At 32.6% G+C, this 21,848-nt stretch overlaps 1 pseudogene; it reads right to left on the bottom strand.

Annotated features, from left to right (window-relative positions):
• Positions 1–412: 412 nt before the first annotated feature.
• On the bottom strand, positions 413–9,116 carry LOC134259011 (A disintegrin and metalloproteinase with thrombospondin motifs 18-like; annotated as a pseudogene).
• Positions 9,117–21,848: the final 12,732 nt, after the last annotated feature.

Genomic DNA, 21,848 nt, shown 5'->3' with positions numbered 1-21,848 from the left:
ATTTGTAATATCATCATCATGCTTGTTCTGTCATTTGGATCCTCCTCCTTCTATTTGTAAATCTTTTTACTCCTCCGGGTTAATAAAATCTTGTATCTTGTATCTTGTATAATGGTTTCACAGGCGATTGAACTTTTTAACCTTGCTTTTCATAAATAAAAATATCCTCTATATATTCTATGTAATATAGAGGATATTTTTATTTATGAAAAGAAAGGTTAAAACGTCAAGCGCCTGTGAATGGTCTATGTGCATAAAGATCTATGACTTCCAAAAGAACAATTTAAAGAAGTTAAAATAACAAGTACAAAATTCAGGAGAAATTCATCTAGACATGTTGCTTTAAATTGTTCCTGGGGCAGTCAGTTGAAAAAAAGACTTTCAGAAATGAGGAAGAAAATAGTTATATCGGAATATTATTATTGTTTTGATACATCAGTTCGTCGTGTTGTTCTATATTTTCGTTTTACAGTCTTCTCCGCCGTATCCTGCTTCACATTTACACTGACTTCCGGTCTGGTGTTCCTTACACTGACATGCGCAGTTGGACTGATCAACTGTTGCACCGTTGAAGCAGTAAGTGTTACAGTGACTTGTGCAATCAGTTCCTGTTTTAGAAATCAGTTGTGATAATTGGCAGAATTTATATGGGATCTTTTAAATATGAAACCATTCAATCCTTTTATCATTTTCCCTATGTTTTATGTCCAGTATATTCATTCTTTGTATATGCACCTCTGACTCCACTACTAAGTAGTGGAGTCAGAGGTGCACATATTTGATATACATTATTTTCCCTAGAAACATAATTTGTCGGAGTGCACTTCTGGTGCATCAAAATTCGTACCTTAAAATTTAATGTATTACATTAAACCTCCCTGGCCAAAGTTTGCTTAAAAATCTCAGCGACAATATCTGTATTTTCCTTCAATTCCTTGTTACATGTATATATTGGTCTTACATGTATATGTATAAGTACATGTACTACAAAGGTTGGCAGAGGATGCTAACTCCTTCATGACACCTGCTCTCACCTGTGATGTTTTGGATATCCACGTTTGAGCTCGAATACTCTTTGTAATTTCCACATATTTCACAACAGCCATGGTATTTTTCCGAAAATAATACTAAATTTTCACCATTTATAATGGGATTCATATAAGTTAAGAAAACATGGATTTAATCGTATGGCCTCACCATAAAATCCACTGGGACAGTCACATGAGCAGATCTCTGTGTTGAATGTTCCACCGTTAGCACACTGCCCTTGACAAGTCTTTGCTTCAAAGGATATACACAATATTAACCGACTTTTAATATACTATACTCTCATTGTAAGCATGGGAGGACACTTTTATATTAATCAACATGATTATGATTATTTATTGACCTAAAGTAAAATAAAATTTACTTTATAAATATATATGCATAAATAGTAATGACTGCTTTACAAACAAAATATTTTTATGTTAACACGTGTCCACTTACCAGATTTTGGTACTGAATACGTATAGTTAATACCAGTATTTTTCTTGTCACCATATCTGTAGTGCTGAAAAGATTATTGAATGATGCATTTTATAAATACGTACTGTAAATCACCTTTAAATATCTATAAGTTTGCCGACCTTTATTTACGAGTAAATATTTTTTCTAGTCATAAGATAAAAAATAGATAATTTTTATTTAAGGTCGGGTAAATCAACAAAAAACATTAGTTCCAAAGAGCTATTATCCGACTACTTGTCACAAACAAATTTTGTGAAGAATGATTCCATACATCTTGTTTTCGCGAGAGAAACATTTACACTTATTAGCGATCGAGACAAAACTGTCATGAATATTGGTTACTGCTTCACAAGTACAGTACCGACCAGACCCAACCTGACACTAAGCAGTCCCAGAGCAGTCCCACAGCGGTCCCAAAGCAGTCCTGGGGACTGATTTCTGGGACTGCTTGGGTGTCAGGTTGGGTCTGGTCGGCACTGTATATTATCTTTGGAAAACTAATGTACATTAGAATGAAATTTTCGTGAGTACACCGTCTTGCTTGTAAACGCAAACATAAAGTTTTCGCTAGTAAAACGTAATTTGCAGTAGTTGGTTTACTTTATAAGTATTCCTTTTGACTGATAAAGACTATTGAGACTTTACCTTAATGATGACGGGTTCGGTGAGGGGTCCTTTAGCATAGAGATCTTGACGCCAGAAAGTATACATCCAATACGTACCGGCGAAATTTGTTGGGTTTTTTGTGGTATCCCATATCAATTGTTGAATGCTAGACAGAATTACACGTCCATCTTTGTTGTAGATTTCTGAGAAAAATGCAGATGAATTCATTTTTATAAAAAGATAATTTATTTTGCAAGATCTAAGTAACAAATTGCCTCCGAATACATGTACTCGAATGAAGAATCTGCGAATACAATACAATAAAAACCTGTTGAAAACATACGGTAGGTTAAGTTTGCCAGATTTTGAAGAATGCAAATATATTACCTACATAGTTTTCCCTCATGATTGTTTGCCAGTCAAACCAGAAACGTATATTAGTCGCTCCAACGGGTATCTTTGTGATTATCTTTCTTGTACCTGAAAACAGTAAGTTAATTCATTGACACAGTAAAGAAAATCAATTTCATTCGAGATGAATGTGAATTAATAAATTTTCGAAGGTCTTATTTAAAGTCAATATTTCCTAAATGATATGGTCATTTAAATGACCTTAAATAGCAAATTTATCACTCGTCTGGGTCTTTTTAGGCTGCCTTGTTTCATACACTATATGAGCCCTTTCTTTAGTACTAATTTTTTTCTACAAAATGTTCTGTCTAATTGATCAATACATATGGCTCATGGCGGGAGTGACCGATAAAATAAGGGATGCTTGTGTCACCTAGGCACCTAATCCCACCTCTTGAGTGTCGAGGGGACAATGTTTATGACCTATTCACAGTTTTGTATTGTTTGAGGTCGATCAATCATTGCTATATCCTCCCTTTTTCATTTAAACATTTGATTTTTTAATTCCTCTAAACCCTTCTTTAATCTCACCGTTATACAGGGCTGTAAATAACAGGTTTAAAAAATGTATAATATATTTTAGTATATAAGTAATGGTAGGGTACATACCTAATGCTGTTGTCTCCGTATACACTCCTTTTACTACGTCACACGTAGAACCATCTCCTTTACAAACACCGCAGACGTCATATTTAGCGTTGAGCTCACCGTTACAACCGAAAAACTAAGACAAAATACATTTTATATATATTACACTATCAGGGTGAACATATCAATAGACTTGTTCTCTTCATCTAAAGTACTAATATTCATTCGTTGTATATGTTTAAATACTTCAGAACACATATATAGCTAATTGCCAGGGGCAACCGAAATACTTTTGTTGCATTTAACATCTTATATTATCAATTATAAATAGTGAAATTTCGTTATAAACAAGAGAAGGCTTTATCACTGTTCGGTATAATCGTGCATTACTGTATACCCTGCAATAGCCGTCAAGACATCTGTAGCTGTAATCTGACCACTTTTGGCCCAATTCTTCAGCGGGTCCTTCACACAGAGTTCCCTGGGGGATTAAGCCAAACCTTGTAAAACCGGGCGTCGTGTACCCCGGCACCGGATCACATGACACCTCACACTTTAAATGACCTAAAGTAGTGAGTTTTTAAAGAGTCTCCAACATATCATTAAGTTTTTTCGTGAATTTCTAGATTATACTCAGTTACGATGTAGAAACGAAATTACAGGCTACATTTGTAAAGCAGCAGACTTTTCAATTATTTTATATATGTGAACAAATTAAAATTAAAGACGCTCTCTCTCTCTCTCTTACCATGCCAGTCCATTTTCCTCCCAACTGATGTGTACTTTGTAGAGTCCAATACTTTATTCTTTAACAATCTACTGCAGGTTTCAGACGCCCGCTGATTTATAAGGGTGTTCATGTCGGAACTGTCGTTTGGACAGGGCTTAAATTAATTATAAACTATATTAATTTATCATTTCAGGTACAATATTTGCACGTTCTTTACTTTAATTATTAGATCCAATGATGAGTACGCTTTACAATATCAGTGATTGTGAACGTGTTCTTTTTGGTTTGCCTACCTGCGGATTACAAGTCCTAGATTCATATCCATTGTCATCTCCGCCTTCACAACCCGGGTGGTTCAAAGGGCTTTATATCGATATAAAAAAGTAATATTGAAATTATATAATATACAGTGTACACCGTTACTTTGTTCAAACTTTCTGATATTTTTTCTCAGTTATAATCATCCATAAGCAAAAACAAGTTTTTTGAAGATAAATCCAATTTGATTCCAAGTGGGTAACATTAATTCAATCACCAATGCATACAGACATTAAAAATCTTTGATTAATGGGTAAAGACTTTACTGCTTAATTATGTAAGGAAATAACAAAATCTTTTTTTGTTCGAAGTCCTTAGAAGATAGCTTAAAATATGTTGTGAAGAACAACAGAAAATAAAATATATTCCAAGATTACATCTGGTATAATCCAAAAATCATCATATGTGGGTCTTCTGTCTTTATTAAAAGTTATTTTAATGCTGGTTTTGCTTTCATAAATAATTTCTAAAGCCTAGACACGTTTAATATAAAGATCTTGGTGTAAAAACAAATCTAGTTGAATTTTCTGGTTTGAAACAGGCTGTATATGATAGAGAGATTTGTTAACAAAAAACAAAATAAATGAATTTGGTTTTTCTTAGAGACAAAATGTACCCAGTTCTGTGAAGATATTTTATATCAAAATTAAAGATTGTAAAGACATGTATGATATTCTTATTAATAGAAAAAAGAAACAAGTACTTCAATTTTAAAATGGAATGAAAATATATATCTATTCATCTTGCCCAAATGGAGTAAAATTTTTGAACTTCCTTTAAAAATCAAACAAGAATCAAAAGTTCAGTGGCTACAATTTCAAATTTTACATAGAATAGTTCCAACAAATTTAAATCTTTTTAAACTTAAGATAAAGGATACTCCAGCTTGTAGTTTCTGTAAGACTGACATTAGAGAGGTTTAGCAAGCTCACTTGTACGTGTACATGTACGTGTAAACTACAAGTTAGAATTACACGTACACGTCAACATTTTTTTCTTGTTTAGCAAAGTATAACCTGTACTTGTACTTGTAAGTTTTTAAACGTAAAAGTGGTTTACATTTAAATATCATCCGCAAAAGCAATAATTTTAATTCGTTTATCACCGTTCTACATAAATATATGCATGTACTTATGAGAAAAAGAAAGTACAGAGTTCTCATATTTTTAATCGGTCAAAATCTTTTTCGAAAATCTAGATGTTGCTATTTTAACTCCTTATAAATCAATATTTTTCAACTGACGTCCAGTTCTTATATCAGTATTTGCATTAAATATTCAGGTTTCAGAAAAACGCACACTTTTTGAAAAATAAACAGCAGTTAAAGAATTATAAGCTACAAGTTTTAAATTACGTGTACTTGGCAATGTACACGTTATTTGCGTAAGAAGATACGTGTAGAAATTCGTCATTAGCAAAAGTGATGACGTAATGCACAGATTTCTGGTGCTACACGTACACGTACGCGTACACGTTGGTTTGCTAAACCTCTCTATTGAGTCAAATGAACATCTTTTTGTTGAATGTCATTTAGTAAAGAGCTTTGGAGTGATATTGAAGAGTGGCCGTTTTTTTTTATATAAATCTAATATATCTGTAGATTTTGACAGAACATCAATATTACTTGGCAAACATAAGAATAAGATTGTCCATAAAGTGCAAAATTTGATTATACTGAAATTCGTGAATGCATATCCTCCAAAAAATTATCAACTTAATTGCAACGCTTCTTCATCATTTTGTTCTCTACTTATGAAAAATTGATTCCACGGAAATATTTGATTTTTTATTGTAGATTCAATATTTAAAACCTTGGATTGTTGCAGAATCTCCTCCTGTAAGTTAACCCTGTCCCACAAGTCCTGGAGCAGGGCTGCCAATCTGCCCACTGTCCCCATCCCCCGGGGCCTGACAACACCAGATTTCATATTGACCTCTTCAAATGTCTGACATTTATGATTCAGGCAAAGCTGAAAAAAATCACTTTAGATACTTATCTTACAGTTAGTATAAAAGGATTTTCAAAAGCATTCAATCTGCATTTCTTAGCTTCGTAGCCGCCCGCGTGACGCAGTGGTTAGAAGTCTGCTCTAGAGACAGTAGAGTCGCAAAGTAAGGAGTCAATCCTTACGTCACGGGTTCCAATCCTACTGTGGGACGTGGAGACCGGTCCTTTGGATGAGACCGTATAAACCGAGGTCCCGTGTCGCAGTAGATGCTGGCACGAAAAAAATCCCTCCCGGCTCAATGGCCCTCAGTGCCGAGTCAAGGACAAAATTTGCACTCTCCAACGGCAAGTGGTGGCGTCTCCATGTGAGTGAAAAATTCTCGAGAGAGACGTTAAACAATATACAATCAATCTTAGCTTAGTAGTCCTATAGAACTTACCTTTCCTTCACCGCAATATATTCCAGGTGGACTTGCCATGTATTGAGTAAACATTTGTCCAAACAACTCGCCTTCTTTATAATCTACACAGCTGTATATAATCTCACATGGCTACAAACAATTAATATTTATATTCCATGAAATTTTTTTCCTTATTTTCTTATGAAGACTATTGTCATTAATCAGTGCTTAAACGACACTAAGCAAGCCACGTGCATAGATTTCTTGAACAATGGTTTTTCCAACATTTATGCATACAATTATATATTCATCTATTATACAATATTTAACATATTTAATTTAACTTTTAATGTTTTTTAAAACAGATGTAAATATAAACAATAACATGTCTTTGTAAGAGCGGGGAATTAATGTCGCAGCTATTGTAGAAAAAAATTACATAACCCGCGTAAAGCAACAGCTTCGACATTAATTCTCGTACTAACAATTTAACCAAAGAAAGCATTTTTTTATTTTAATGATTCCATTACAATATTTCATCATAAAAAGTTTTTATTACCGGGAGGTAGGAGAAATTCCGGATGTGGAAGTTCTGACCAAAATGTAGCTCGCATATTTCGTCTGCACTGTACTTTTGACCTTTAATAGTAATGAATCCAATGTTTAAGAAACATTTCTTTTACATTTATTTGTACGCATGAAACATTTGTCAGAATTTCTTAAACAGAAATATAGAACAAAGCAACAGATAAAGTCATAACATGTAATTTGTTTTCTTTCCCAGTGAAGTCGTCCGCATTGCACATTGATTTGAGCGTTTGTTTTGTTGTTGCGTTATAAGGAGTTGATCCTAACATCTCGAGTTCGAATCCCACAGCGGGACGCGGAGACCGGTCCTTCGGATGAGACAAGGTCCCTTGTCGCAGTAGGAGCTGACACGCTGATCCTTCAGTGCTTAATAAACCTGAATATCGAATAGATGTTTCGATCGCAGCCTCCATCGAAAAGTGGTGGCGTCTCGAAATTAGTGGAAGCAATACCCCACCAACAAGTGGTGGCATCTCGATATGAGTGGAAACAAGCCCCCGCCAACAAGTGGTGGCGTATATGATTTGAAACAATCCCACACCAACAAGTGGTGGCGTATCGATATGATGGAAACAAGCCCCCAACAACAAGTAGTGGCATCTCGATATGAGTGGAAACAATCCCGCACCAATAAGTGGTGGCTTCTCGATGTGAGTAGAGACAAGCCCCCACCAACAAGAGTTGGCGTCTCAATATGATTGGAAACAAGCCCCCACCGACAAGTGGTGGCGTCTCAATATGATTGGAAACAAGCCCCCACCGACAAGTGGTGGCGTCTCAATATGAACAGAAACAAGCCCCCACCAACAAGTGGTGGCGTCTCAATATGATTGGAAACAAGCCCCCACCAACAAGTGGTGGCATCTCAATATGATTGGAAACAAGCCCCCAACAACAAGTGGTGGCGTCTCAATATGATTGGAAACAAGCCCCCACCGACAATTTGTGGCGTCTCCAAAAGAGTGAAAACAATCTCGACAGGGACATAAAACAACAAACAAACAAATGTCTTAACTGAAGAACATTATTTCCACATCAAAGCCAATGTATCAATCAAAAGTCAATTTCAATCAAAAATAAAGTTTGAATTAACATGTACGCTTTGTGGTTTGCATCATTTAAAATTTAGCTCCGATTTACCTATGAGAACGGGTTCTTGTGGACCGTAACTTTTGCTATTTGGAACATCTTCTTGAAATAGACACTGTGCCTTCTTACTTCTGAAATTAGCATATTAATATTCAGATTTATTATCTTACGCTATCATAATTTCATATTTGTTTGTAGCAACTTTGTTAAACGGATGGCATATACAGTGTACTTCAGAATTCAGAACTATTACATAAAAAAGGATATAAAAAACCCAATCTATTTCCCAAAGTAAAAACTTTATTAGGTTTGTCAGCAATTGAAGTAATTTACAAATTGTAAATTGTATTTGCTGACAAAGTCATTATATCGACCATAGAACTGACGAAATGATGACCAATGTAAACGGGACTGCTTATATTCTTGTTTCATCAACTTGTTTGTCAATAAATTAACCTCGTTTTAGAAATTGCTCATACGTAGAGCATGGCAACTCGCCAAAACCATCATCTAATTACCACATCATAAACTAAGGGGTGATTTACTGAATATTACTTATCCGGGTAAACTCGGGTAGGTCTATCTATACTCCTTAAGAGGGACCCTTAATTGGGTGTGATGCTGATTTTTGGTGAGTAGCCGTTCGGGCCGTTAAGGTCAAAAAAGTTTTGGTGAAAGGTTACCAATAACCTCTATAATGTTTTTCTTTGAAGATTTCTCTGCAGAAAAATTTAAGTTTTGTTTGTAATAATATCATTTAATGATTAAAAATTAACTGCTAAAACAAAATTCAAATAATTCTTTAGACGTACTGAAGAAATTTATCAAAGTCTCTGATGCTGCAAGAACTAAATCCGGTCCCTTTTCCTCCCATCACGCCTGTGTCACTTCCGGTACATCCTACATCTGCGTCGTGCCACATTCCCATACTTGAACAAAATCAAGAGAAAATTTCATTAAATATGACAGATAATTAATCTTGAAATACATGTGTACAAGTAATTAAGAAAAGATTTTTCCACTGGTTAAGCTCGATCCCGAAAAATCGGTTAGATAAGACGGTCCCTAATTTGCTTACTTTTCGTTTCAAAAAGAGTGCATATGTAACATTATCGTAATATTTTTAATAATAATAATTATTAATTATTAATATAATGATTATTGACAAAGTAAAAAAAAACATATAATTATGTATGTGGAAAGATAATCTAAATCTATTATCATTATAGCAAATCTTGGTCACGAAATATCAGATTGTGAAAAATCATAATTTTTACATGTGTCCTAGTTCGTGGACGGTAGCTGAATGTGATACTACTTCCTGTCTGTCAATAGCACATCTCCTGTAAGGATCACAAGTACCAAACTGCCAGGCACCTCCCCCAGCTTGTGTTGGTCTGCCCCTAAAAGATTTTAAGGAGATGAAGGCCTAAGAGAGATAACTCGAACATAGAGTTAGAGTACATGTATGTATTTAATATAAAGCCCAAGAGAGATAACTCAATCAGTTAGCTAGAAAAGAGTACTAGTTTTAAAATATTTAAACCTATTCAAGTGACTACAAATTGCTTTAAAAATCTATGGGTACTCACCCACTATGAAGATATAAAATGTCGTATTTAATTGGGTTGTCGTAGACTACTTCACAAAATGTATGCAGCGCAACGTGAACATAGAACGAGTTGTTGTAAGCGGGCTGTAAATATTATATGCAATAAATTTCTCAATAAAAATAAATGTCGACCATCAAAATTCATATAATTATATAATTATATACATGATACATGTATACAAGTAATAGCAATTAGAGATTCTTTTTTTAAATTGTTGCATTAAGCGGATTGTTACACCTTTAAGGTGGGCAACCCGGGTTATACAATATAAATTCCATTTTCAACAAATTAAAATAGGCCTTACAAACAGAATGAATTAAGTTCATAACTTGTAACCAATGAAAAACGTAATACAATTACCGGGTCTGTTTCCCAAAAACTCAGATATTTAATCTGTAGTTTTACGTTGTAACCGAGTTCCGGACGAGAAAATTCGAACTGCACCTAAATTAATCAAACGAAATTACAATAGTAGCTCCGTTTAAAGATTGAGTGAACAGAATTGTTATGTCTCATCTATTCAGAAATATGTATTTTTTTTATATACCCCATTGTACTTCAAGATCATAAGTTCAATTCTCTTAGCGGTTTCTTTCTGGTGAAGCATTGCCGTAAAGTCTGTGTCTGTATACACAGCCAATTCAACAACGACATCCTTTGAGGCAGTCTGTCTTCTATATTTGTTCTTTAGTTTAATTAATTGGTCATCAAGAGCAGAAAGTCTGAAGTCTTTGAGAAAAATAGGCTTTTACAATAACGTATAGTAGAAAAAACGTTTTACCTAAAAATATTATTTTTAAAATTAAAGTTGATGTAACATGCAAATCGGCAATTGGTAATCCGTTTACACTGTATGTAGATGCGTTATTATACAGATCAATATGACCAAATCTTACCATTATCCTTTAAACTTGTCCCGCTCTGTGGTCTTGTTTTACCAATAACAAGGACTGTGTCTTCATCTGAGAAATTGAGTCCTTTGTTGTGAATTTTGGGGAGTTCTCTCAATTGAAAATCTCCAGATGGTGTGGTTAGTGATCCTTTCTAAACATCAAAATTGTTTAATGTAGATATATATTTTTTGTTTCTATTGTAGATTTCACTTAAAGGCCGAGGTTTTCAACCGTACGGTTTTCTTCGGGTAAGTTTGGTGTGGGGTGGAGCTTAATCGAAGCGGCTTCTTTTCACTCTTCGTTTCGATCGACGTTAAGCAATGTCCTCGCTTATTGGACAACCTTTTCAAAGCCGATTGGTTTCTGGGCGGAGTTAAATCAAAGAAGCATAGAAACACGAAATACTTATAGCTATAAATAGATTTTAAGTTTGTACTATTTATTCATAAAGAAACTTTACATCTACTGTCCCTGAACTATATACTTTTATTATAATAGATCCCAGCTAAATAACAGGTTCAAATTAGTGATTAAATGTACTTCTTTTTTTCTGGTATGAACGTGTCTTGTCTATATTAGCGGCTATATACAGAGAGTTGAAAAAAGCTCTAATAAGATTTCTTAGAATTTGGCTTAAAATAAACGCTAGGGAGAAATACAGTTACTAGCTCCGCCGACTGCAATTTGATTACATGGCGGCCTTAAGTAATGCGAAAAGAAACACCCAAGAGGGATGCATACTATTTTAACATATTATATAAACTAAAATGGAACTCCTTTAATTTGTATTAATCCTTGCATTAATGATATTTACGCGGTAAAGAAAATAGTCGAACACTCTTGAATAATAACGGAGAAAAACTGAGAGTAAAGCTGATGAAATATACAGGATGCTTATACGCTCTTGCTTTTCTAAATTGCGAGAGAAAAATATCTAACCAATTCAATGCGTAAATAATGGGTTTGAAATTTGCTTGAAAAACATCAATCAGCATTCGACTCAATGATAAATTATACTGTATTTTATGACATTGTGGTTTTATAGACTACAGAACTTGCGAAGAGATGATCTAATAAAGCCCCTATAAAATAAAAAAAATCCTTATGCATGAATATATACCAAGCCTTCACAATGCGACAGGGAAGCAGTGCCGTTGTGTGAGGTCACATGACCGACCAAAAAGCAATCCGGAATTATTCCTTTCCACTCTTTCTCGCCGTTGTTATTTCTTGTTACAATCCTGGCTTCCGGGTGCAACACGGATTCCGGTTTAGATACTTGTAACTGATAATCCTCCCCAAAAGCTGACAAGCTGAGTTCTGTTGGTAATAATCCTCTGGTACTCCGAACATTTGATCTATAAATCAATTCATACACAATTATTTTAAATTTCCTGCATATCAACGTTAAATTACTCTTCCTTTTGGTATACTGGGATCATGAAAGGTATTTTAATTTTCTATTTGGTCTGTACAGAAAAAGTCATAGAAAAACAATTATATTCTTTTCTGTTATAAATATTAAATTCAAATGAATGTAGATTTCAACAAATCACTTTTATTTAGTTGTCCGCGGATTTATCCGGTTTTTCCCGAACATAATAAGGAGCAAACGGCGGGTGTGACCGGTCGGCAGGGGATGCTCACTCCTCTATGACACCTGATCCCAGTTCTGATGTTTTTGAAGTCCGTGTTTGCTCTTCTCCTGTTTTGTGTTGTTTTATGGACTTTTGATCTTGAATACTGTTCGTTATCTCCATAGGGTTCATGTTATAATTATGGAATTCAAATGAATGTAGATTTCAACAAAGCAATTTTATTAAGTAGAAAAACAGAAGGATTATCTAACAGTTGTCCACGGATTTTTCAGGGTTTTCCCCGAACATGACAAGAAGCAAACGGCTGGGTGAACGGCTGGCAGGGGATGCTCATTCATCCATGGCACCTGATCCCACCTCTGATGTTTTAGAGGTCCATGTTTGCTCCGTTCATATTTTGTAATGTTAAATGAACTTTTGAACTCGAATACTGTTCGTTATCTCCATACAGTGCGTAGTCTCACGTCACTTTACATGTATAACCTTTAGTATGCCAAGATGTAATGCAATATACATTCTTTTCTTTTTTTTAAAAGGAATTAAGTTTGGTTGACAGGTAGCCTAAGTCCTCTAGGAAAAAAAGCAAAAGAAGAGATTGCAGAAGTAGCAGCGAGTAGCATTTTTATTTTTAATTGCACCATGGAAACCTGTAAAACAAAATTTGGAACTCTGGAAATACAGGAGGAACTAGGCTGATATAAAGTTTGCCAGACTGAACGGTTTTCGAAGAAAAAGAAAATGTGTCAAGTGATATTCGACTTCACTGTTCCGTATCTATAGCAAATTGTATAAGCGAAGCTGCACGGTGAAGAATTTGAGAAAAGTTAATTCCAACAGACTAACATGCTACTCGAACATTTGATAGCAAACTAAGGTTAGGCGATCTGGAAACCTTTTTTAAAGAAATAGAGTAACTAAAAATGCTACAGACCACGTGATAACTGACGAGGGAGAGTTATAATTAGAATCTCTTTCGAACGTTGTTTTTGACGTAACAATGGTATTTGAAATGATATACTAGTAATTAACATTAATTTCATTTAATTAAATCAAATGAAACTTTACAAATCGACAAAATGAATGCTTTTACGATGAAATATATTCATCTTAAAATTTGTTTTTTAAAAAAAATGTGACGAAGAGCGAAATTTTCCACGCATTTCATGAATGGCCCTTTTATGTGTATAAAACTACACAAATTAGGGGACTTGGCGCCAAAATTTCTTCATCTTGATTTTTTTATTTGCCTCCATTTGATGTGTTTTATAGATATCTGCAATAATATACTGAACTACTTTTAAAAAATTAATAAATATACATGTATAAATAAAAAATAATAATAAACTTAATACAGGAGTTTTGTCGGCTCACCTTTTCCTATCTTTGCTAACTTCATGTAAACTTGAAATGTCAATGAGCTCCATTCCCTCTGGAATGACCAACAGACAATCAGTCAGAATTTTAAAGAAGTAAGTAAGATGAATTCACGCGAAAACGCATAAAGAAGTCGTCGGCCAATTCTGGTAGTAATGTTGAGTTAATTTATGCTTACCAATGTCTCTTTCAAATAATGACTTTAGGGTGAATTCAGGTATCTGTTTATTTCCGTACATCTGCAAATGTATGTTTCATAGTTTATTGTATTTTCAGCATATAATGTAAGTTATCTCCTTTAAACAAATATAGGAACAACATCTACTTTAGATGGTGTTTATTATGCTTTTGTTTGAAGGGATATTGATTTTATTTAGTAAACTTTACAATAAAAGAAAATGCATATGGGGGAAAATGACTACTATCTCAAGACTTAATATTCCATCAATTCATCGTAAGTTATAAATTTTTAGACTATCTGCTACAAACAAAAAAATGTGGATGCATAAATGGTGTATATTTTGGCCTTATTTTTGGTTTTAATTGAGGATTTATATCAATTTCTTAATATCATGAAATTATAGACCTTTTATGATGTTCAAAATTCTACTTTTTGTCCATCATTCTATATAAATATACAATTTAGTCACTTTGTAGGAAATCACAGAGAAACAATGAAGGAAAAAAGTTTTTTGTTTGGGTAAACTTTATTATTTTACTTCCACGATTTCTGGGGGAAAAAACCTTTGTTTTAAGCATGTGTGTAAAAACTTTTGTTTGGTGTATAATTAATTTTCTGTTATAGTTGTCATGAGTCTATAAAATCTTTACTATTTAAGTTTTTTCACAATTCTTAAAGTACTTATGTTACCCCTTCTTTTAATATCATATTTTTTATTATTATTATTTTGATATTTTATTTACATTTCGTGTATTTATTTTTTACTTGCGCTTGGTTTTACAGTATAAAGGGTATTTACAGTATAAAGGGTATTGGGTACAATGATAAAAATGGTATACAATATATGTATGAGCTGCAATCCTATTGATGTTTTTCAAAGTCTTTTTTAATGAAATTCCTGTTTTCTTTTTTTCGATTAAGTAAGTTCATATCTGTCATTTGATTTGAAAAAAACTAAAATGTGAATGAAACTGATAAAAGCTTTGATAACCTTACCTCTGCACCAGAACAGTATACTGCAAAGACAAGAACTGCGCATGCTCCTATGGAAAAAGACATTTTGCTTTGGATGCAGTGCTACTAACTTCCGTCAGATAGTACTGCTATTGCTTTGAGCCAAACGGTTGTCATATATATTGTTTTACATCCCTTCAACCCCTCCCTGTCATAAATATTTAAATTACTCTTAATGTAATTTACTTGCTTATTCTTAAATCAATATTTTGGTTTGGCTGTGACAAGGTGTAAAATTGTGAGTCTAGGATGATTCTGCAACTCAAAACAAAAATGTTTTATAATATGCATTTGGTTTCTTTGCAGACATTGTCAAATGCAAGGAATCGCTACTTCTCAAAAATAAAAAGCATAAACATGTATACCAAGAGTGGAAAAATTTGAATGTTTCTTTGGTTACATTTTTCCATAGTCAATTTCACTGAAATATAATTCTAGTCTAATATTGTGACATCTTTATTCCGGAACATATCACTGTTTTGTGGCCTGAACATCATTTTCTTCATAAGTTATTATAATAGTTGGTTTTCTTTACATATTATGTATACAGTTTTACTTACATTGTACTTGTATATCATTAAGGTTCTTATTAATGATTTAAAAAACTTAAAGTTAACTCTCTTTTTGGAAATTAATGAAAACATTATAATACTTATAGTGTACTTCGGGTTATATTCTACTTACAACTTTTTGCCCATTTTCTTGAACAATGAGAGTTATAACTCTAAAATTTATCGAGTATATGTTACAGATATTTTTATAAATTACCAGGTGCACATCATTTTTATTTGACGAAATGTAAATACGTACGAGGGCTGTTCAATAAATATTGTCCTGAACTATATGACATACAATACAGATATCATATGACATTAAGCTTGAGTTTCTCTCATTATTGAATCTTTAATGAATTTATAACAGTTTATGTGACCACTTTTCATCACATAGATTCATTGTGAGAAGATGGAAAACAAGGGCTATTCGAGACACTGCATTATAAATGAATGGCAAAGAATTAGTAAACTATAGTGAAAACAAAAGCTTCGTTAAAACTGCTGTAAAACTTGTTAAAAATCCCAAAGTAATATTCACTGAAATATGTGACATTTACAGCAACCAATGCCTGTTTTATAGACAAATGAGCAGGTGGATTTCAATGATAAAAAATTATATAATGGGCATCAAAAATGGTTAACGTCCTTGCCATCAAAAAATTTTAACAACTTATGTACTGTTTTCCAAATTTCAACAAATAAGATTTGATGATGTAGGATTGACTTTAAGACACAAAGCAAGTTTGATAGACATCATTTCGGGAGTAGTTTACACTGTTTTTAAAAAGCGTTTGACGGTAAAAAAAAAAAAAAAAAAAAAAAAAAAAAAAAAAAAAAAATAAAAGCTTAGTACTCAAAGGTCACCCTATATTTTGAAAAATGAGTGAAAACGACAGCGTGTACGAATGTCTTAACAATTATTTTAAAATATCAGTGATTGTAGTTATCCACGTTTGTTTGATAATGGAACTTGAATCTATTGCTTAAAACCCTCAAAACAAAATTTACCATAATATGTACTTGATAAAAACAGCGAAGGTCTGACGAGAGCAAAGAATTGCAAGAGCACAAACTTTAAGACAGATTTATATGCAATTTTCTTAAATATTAGTGGTATTGTTGTTCAAATTCGTATTCGGGGAGACATTTTAATTTCTGGAGGAGTCTAGAAAGCAATTTTTTGCAAAAACATCGAAAGGTTTATTGGAGGAAGGACCCAGAATCAGGAATCTACTACATTAAATTTCTTCATGACAGTGTCCAAACCCGCACGCCCTGAAGAGTAAAGGGGTTTTCGGGATAAACAGAAAGTTAATGTTTATTCACATTAACAATATTCGCCAGATCTTTGACCTTTTGACTTGTTTCTATTTCCAAACTTGAAAAAACACCTTTCAGAAGGAAGAACAAGTCCTGGAAATCATTGGATCTGCCATTTTCCTGTATACTATGGGTCATACCCAAAAATGAGTTCTAAAAACAATTAGAAATTGGATAAAAATGTTACGGACATGTGTTTTGATTAAAAGAGATTAATAAGTTAAATCATGAAGACTAAATCATTGAAAAGCGTTCTTTGATTCTTTCCGAGCACCGATGACATTATTTATTGAACAGCCCTCGTACATAAGAAAAAGAAACCATGCTCAAACTTGCAATAAAACTAAACAGATTGTGAGCAGAGCAAACATGGACCTAATTTAAACATCAGAATAGGATCAAATGCCATGGAGAAGTAAACATTCCCTGTCGATTTGTTATGTTAGCCACTCTATGCCCCTTGTCAAGGTAGAGAAATCCATAGACAAAAGGTTGTATTTGCAAAGAATGTCACTGTATCAATCATAGAATTTCAAGAATGTTGACTTTAAACGATGATATACTTGTATCACCAACTTTGTCAGTAGTCTGCCTTGTTTTAGAAATTGTTCGTAGGTACACGTAGAACATACGCTTCCACACGATTCAACTGAGAGACATAAACTATTAAATGCAGGTAATAATTTACATTGAGCGCTACATGTATATTAAGTAAGGGAAGAAATCGAAAACTAGTTGAAATCGTAATGTTTATTTGCCATCAGTGTCTTTCTCTAGAAAAATTTTCAAATATAAAACAGTATTTTTGTACTTCAAATTTATAGTATCCGTGGCGGCATATTTTGTAGTTTACGAAAATAAACTGCAACTTTTGTGCGTACGGAGAGGGTACTAGAGAATGGGTGTGACATCGTTTCGTTGTCATTGATATCGATGACAATATACGTAAGAATTTTGGTTAAAAGTGTAGACAATCTTCATGTACCAAAACGTTAACCAAAATTCACGATTTTTTGTATGAAATAGTTATCTCGCAAATAAGATGTTTTTAAAATAGCCTTAAATAGCAGGAACAATATTACTTGTAAATCTCTGTTGTAATGTTGTATATTACTTGTAAATCTCTGTTGTAATGTTGTATTTTACTTGTAAATCTCTGTTGTAATGTTGTTTATTACTTGTAAATCTCTGTTGTAATGTTGTTGAATATTACTTGTAAATCTCTGTTGTAATGTTGTATATATACTGTCGTTTACTGATTTTTATTTGAAAACTGAAATAAGTACACGACTATATATAGTCGTATACTTATTTTAATTTTCAAATAAAAATTAGTAAACGACATAACTTGTAATATAATTATACTTGTTAACACTTGCACTGTTAAATGTTGTACTGTATAAAATTTCACGTTCATTAGACTTCACGTTTTTTTTTTCATTTGACTTACAGATCTTCAGATCGATTTAATCAAGACGAACATAACGGGTAAAATAAAGTATTTATACCCATGAATATTTCAATTTTATAAAAGCAATCTGAAGGTCTGTAATATAGATTGAAAACATAAGCAACAATTAATTCACTACGTATTTGTATTTCCCCATTCAGCAAATTTCACCAGATGTGTCCAACTGAAGACTTAATATTCCTATTTAAGTTAATCATATTGTATCGAAACAGTTGATGTATAATATTTTAAATTATATGAATTATAATGATAGAATTTTATAAATTATAGAAATGATAAAAATTCATGAGAAAAATGTAAATACCAAGGGAACACCTTGCACCGCTATTAATAAATAAGATATAAGTAATTTTAAATTTCAGAATAGATATATCATTGAAATTTGCTGATACATGTAATTATCTTATTTTAAAATATTAGCCACATTTAGGTGTTGACTTTTCTTCCAATACATAATTATGTGCTGACATTTTGTATTTTTATGCACTTAAAAGGCAAACATATGTACATATAAAAAAGTTAATTTTAATATAGAAAAATCATCCATACAAGTCTTTTCTTGTGAAAAGGTAAAGGACGCTTCTTTTTTCTGTACTTCAGTTTTGAATATACAGAAGAAAAAAAAGACATTTACCATGTTTAAAACAATTTCTTTCACTTTGGTAAATACAGTGGCGCTTCGAATTTGTGGTAAACAATGTTCCTCACCAGTCACTGGTAAACTATCAATGGCTTTGCTGTTCTTTCAGAACTGTGTTTGATTTTTTTTCAATCAAAACAAAGTAAAAGTATCAAAAATTAAATTGAAGAATTAAGATTGTGCATAATAAGACGACTATTTTGATATTCGTCATGGACGTAAAATAATTGAAAGTCGTTTTAATATGCATGTAAAATACTTTGTAGCATATTTTAGGATAAACAAAAACTGTTTAAATAAAATAAAACTTACAAATCAAATTTTGGGGATAAACTAGTAAATGATTGATAAAGAACTTTATTCGGTAATAATCAATATTTGTCCCCCAAATCAAACTTTGACGGAGAAATATTTAATTATGTTCTCAAACAGGCCGGGTGTATATTCTAACTTCAAAGCACTGGCCATGGATATTTTCATAAGAAATTACGAAATGTTTGAAATGACGTCACAAAAATGACGTAATTTTAAATTTGCATGATTTCTACAGAAAAATGTATATATTACGTCGATATTTTGAGTAAAAATCACCGAGCGCAGGTCTGATCAGGCTCAATATTTTGATATACTGTGTAGAGTGATAATATCAATGAAATATGTAAATACTGCAGTATTGTTCCTGAGCAAACTTGCGCTCTATAATTTTCAAAGCTATAATAGTTGAAATTTTGTCCATTTTGTCCTCTTTCTGAAAAATGATATAAAGTCTGACTAGTTTGTGACGTCATAAAAACAAAAATTGTCAGTTAACTACTTTGAAACTATAATATGTCACGTTAATTTATATTTCTTATACAATTTATAGAATTCAGCACACTTCAAGAATTTTTCAAAATTTGACTTTTATGGGGGCAAAGATATGCAGTATACCGCATATAGCTCTTTATTGTATTTTCAATTTTAAAAAATAAAATAAATAAATAAATTGATATTTTATTATTTATTTTTTTTATTCATGTATCTGTCTATTTATCTTATGTATCTCTCTATTCATACATTCGTTCTAATTTCTGTCCATTTGTAGATATACCGGTATTTTCATAACAGAATGAATGAATAAAATAAATTCATAGTTTATTTACTAATTTTTATTTATTACTTAGACATTTGTTTTAAAATTGCATTTATATATCGTTCTTTTCAGTTAATTTTTTGTTAATTTTATTCATTAGAAAAAAATATCAAATGCATAGATTTGATCATTTATTTCCGACTATTTAAATCTTTTACGTAGACAGTTATTACGCTCAAAGATGTTTCAAAGTAAGTCATATTATAAATGAAAAAGTTTTTCAATATACTAGTATATAAAAGGTTCATAAAGTACATGTATATGCCGTCTAGCATTACAAGAAGCAATAAATTGGTAATTTGTTTCTCCTTTAGAATTGATACAATTCTCTGTCGTTTTTCCCCCCGAAATGCTATCAAACTAAAAAAGCAACACAAATCATAGAAACTAAATTACAGAGGATCTAGTTAAGGCATTTAAAATGTGTTAACTTATTACGAAGTCTATATTTTTAGAACACTTAAGAGTTTTCAAGACTATATCATTTTCTACTCTTAAATGCATCAAGATTATATTTTGAACTCCTTTTCTTGGCCAAAATAAATGTTTTACTACAGGGGCAAGTCAGTAAAGGCAGGGACAACGACAGGGGACGACAGGGACTGGACAGGGAGATCAGAGAATGTCATGGGACGACAGGGAGTAGACAGAGTAGGTAGGGACAACGACAGGGACTGGACAGGAAGAGCAGGGACAACGACAGGGGATCATAAGAGAAAGTCAAGGAGACGCAGGAAAATGTCAGGGACAGACAGGGGGACAACAGGGGATTTTTTTGGAATCTAAGGGGATATTTAATTCAGTAGTGATAGATCATAGCATTTTCGAAAATAAAAAAAATTATTTTGTCGAAGCGTGAAGTTTCATTCCATTTGAGTAAATAGGATTCATGTTAGCCAATTTTTAAAGCAACATGTTTTGTTACCACGGAGCAAGGTTTACCGACATTGTAACGTCAAAATCAACGTCGAGAAAGTTTCACAAAATTACTCAGACTGATTTTTAATTTCACACACGGTTTGTATCGTCTTCTTCATTCATAACAACGTATCCATAACACTTAACACCTTGTTCGCTATCAATTGCACAAATAGCTTGAACTAGATTGTCGATGTTTTCAGATTCTTTACCGGGTAACTCTATTAGTTTCGCAGCAGTGAAGCGCACATTACCTGATAGCATTTTTAGTAGTACAGCAAGACTTAATTTAAACATGTAAATTTTATTTCGTTTCATCTCCATTTATTAGAGGTTATGGCCATTGGCATTGTTAGCAAAATTTCATTGCGATAGCTCAAATGGTTCTAGAGTGTGTGAAAAAAAAATTGTTTTAAAAAAACATGACAAGCTTAAAAATGACCTTGACCTTTGAAATGTTTGACCATTGTCAAAATCAAAATCCAGGGGTCCCCTCCGGTTAGCCCATGATTATATGTAAAATTCATTGCAAAAGCTCAAAGGGTTCTCGACGATTGCTGTGGATGACCCCATTTTTGCTGTTCTAAATCTTTGATAATTTTTATCAATATGAAGAGGTATTCCATTTTTTTACACAAATTATTCGAATATTTGTACCAAATTTGGATATAAAATGACGTTAAATATAAAAGTTGGGGCAAAAGTCTACGAACTTTTTTGAATGACCCTCGTACATCAAAAAAAAAAGATTTAAGACCAAATTTAAAATTTGAGTTGAATGTAAAACCTAATCTGTTTAAAATTGCCTTTCTAAATTTATGTCTCAGTATTGTTTTATAAAAAAGAATTAAATAATTTTTGATTAATGTAAAAAAAAGTTACTTTTAAAATTATAATTTGGTCTTGGTTATAATTTAGTGCCACTGAGTATGGCTAAGGAGTATATATACTG

Source organism: Saccostrea cucullata, unplaced genomic scaffold (assembly GCF_032062105.1).
Source record: "Saccostrea cucullata isolate Sc308-1 unplaced genomic scaffold, CSIRO_AGI_Scuc_v1 ctg4637, whole genome shotgun sequence".
Lineage (NCBI taxonomy): Eukaryota > Metazoa > Mollusca > Bivalvia > Ostreida > Ostreidae > Saccostrea > Saccostrea cuccullata.
This window is presented reverse-complemented; position numbering and strand designations above follow the sequence as displayed.